Below are 2470 nucleotides of genomic sequence, written 5' to 3' on the forward strand. Positions count from 1 at the left end.
TTTGTTTGTGCTGAGTTTGTCCATTTTTTTTTCTAATGTATGCTCTGATGGTGATTGGATTAATGAGTGTGTTTGCATGCACTCTAGTATGCCAGTTATGTGTTTGTGCATTTAAACGTCATGTGTTGGTTTCTGAAATAACTCTACGTCTTGGTTTTAAGAAACCTGAATATTCTAGCTATTACTTTGATAGAAACTGTACTGTGGTTCCCTTATCCACCTTATCTAGGGTCACTGTGTGCAGGAGTTACAAAGTGAGTCAAAAAAAAAGATATTCTAAAACTGGTTTTACATTCTGGTTAATACACGTATTCGCTTTCTTGCCAAGTGTTAGATGAGAAGATCAGTACCACTCATGGCTGTAAATTAGATATGGAGCTACCACATGTCTGTCCACACATTGTTCATGGTGACAATGAAGGCTACACGCAGGCAAGATTTATGACCACATAAGGCAACCTCACTTCCCTGTTTGGTTGGGTGACATTACAGTGGCTTTGTCCGCTGTTAAATGTCTGTCTCAATCATAAAATCTCAACAACAGGCTCTGCTGTAATCTCATTATGGGGCTTGGTTCCATTAGCCTCTTTTGATTGACACTTCTGTGATCTTGCCACAACAGGAGCCTGTACATGCTCTTACCATAGCAACAATCCACTTGAATCAGCTGAAAAAAAGAGTGGTGCCTCTGTGTTCATTAGTTAAATGTCATGAATCCTCTGCTGGTTCTACTCGGAATGATATGGACAGACAGAGCTCTGCGTTTATACCAGATTCATCTAAGAAGCTCATCCATTATTCATGTTCTCATTGGAGGTTTCTACAGGTTTCAACAGGCTTCCAGCCCATCTGTGTCTAACGAACTGAATTGTCCAACATGCTCAAAGCCACAGGGATTGCTTTGAAGATTTTCCATGACCTCAACTTTAGAGTGCAAGTGTGTGTGTGTGTGTTTAAATCATGCATAGAAATGAACCAAACAATCCCTCTCCTCTCACCACTTTGGGGTTAAAGCTGTTACTGCGATGCATGCATGTGACTCACCCCCCCCCCCCCAGCCTCCCTGCATCGTTCTTGTTATATTCTATCATTAGTGAGCTTATTAGAGTTTGGTCACAAGAATCCAGCCTCATTTTAACCTACATACCAGAACTTGAACTCAGAAACACACGCAGCAGTTTGGAAGCCAGCTCACGTGCACTCATACACAGAAGGCCAACTTTCTGTCTCGCTCTTACAGGAAACAGCGGCTTAAGGAGGAGGAGGGGAGTCTAGAGAAACAGGGAGGAGAAAAGATTTCACAGAGCATGGGAATGGGCCCAAAGGAAAACACAGCTCAGACTCCAGATGTGGAAACACCCTGTGCACACGCACACACACATATATATACAAAGACACACAGATAGGGAAAGGAGGAGGTAATGAGGGTCATAAAGCAGCTCTTGGAGCTCCGCTTGGCGTCCTGTGATTGGTTGGTTTGTAGCTCCAGTGAGCTCATTTTTACCCAGAGGTAATCTTCTCCAACAAACAAACAAAAGATAAAGAAACAAAGAATGTGAATGTGTCAACAAGAGGAAATTAGACTTAAATGTACTAAAAAATAAAGTTTAACAGGCACAGTAACAATAAACATTTGATTTTAAGGAAGGAGATTTTTTGAGTTTGGTTGTAGTCTTACCCTGCTTTCCTGTATGGTCTTCATTCTCTGTTTCCATATCACTTACACACAGACATAATACTGTTTACTGCAGTTATTGCCTTGTTTAATCTACACTAAAGACATCAGATTCACTATTTCCATCCTTTTCTAAGTGGATTAGGGTCAGCTCATCTGTCACTCTTTTAGCTGAGTGTGACCATCGTTGTCATGGCAACTACTGGCAAACATAAGGTGGCGTGTTAAAGACCAGGATAAGGCAGGAACTATGAAGTATAATAATCTGAATTTGTTATTTTAACAACAGAAATGTTTGGATTTTAAAATCTGCATCTTGATCTAGATCTGAAAACAATACACAGTGATAGATAATCTTACTGAATATGAGATTGCAGCCATATTTTTCAGAGAATATCTCAATTAGGCCCAGGAATATTAGGACTCTGTACAAGGATGGAATGTGCAAAATATCAAGTGAGTCAGAATAATCACCACATAGTTGGGTCATTTGAATTTATCAGGTCGGTGAGGTAGCGCCACCTAGAGGAGGAATGTCATCAAAGTTGGCAAGCTGGCGCAGAGTTGATATGTGCATGTATTTTAAATAAGGCTGAGATTAAATTTGTTCAAGAAGCAGTTAATGTTAAATAGACCACATTTACAGTTGGATTCTGGGTTGTTCAAATGTGTTCAGGGTACTTTGATGAAGATTGAGTGCAAAAAATATGAATGATGGGAATATATTTAGGGAGAATATCTATAATAGATATGTGTTAGACTAAAATATACTGGAGGAAAAATGTGGAAAAAGTG

At 39.8% G+C, this 2470-nt stretch overlaps 1 protein-coding gene across 1 annotated transcript in view; it reads left to right on the forward strand.

The window, feature by feature from the left end:
• LOC118339016 (follistatin-related protein 1-like) overlaps positions 1 to 2470 on the forward strand; it is a gene marked incomplete at its 5' end in the record, with an annotated part of 15722 nt that overhangs the window by 5958 nt on the left and 7294 nt on the right.

This window comes from Morone saxatilis, unplaced genomic scaffold (genome assembly GCF_004916995.1).
Source record: "Morone saxatilis isolate NCDOM2014 unplaced genomic scaffold, NCSU_SB_2.0 Contig5, whole genome shotgun sequence".
In the NCBI taxonomy this organism is placed as follows: domain Eukaryota; kingdom Metazoa; phylum Chordata; class Actinopteri; family Moronidae; genus Morone; species Morone saxatilis.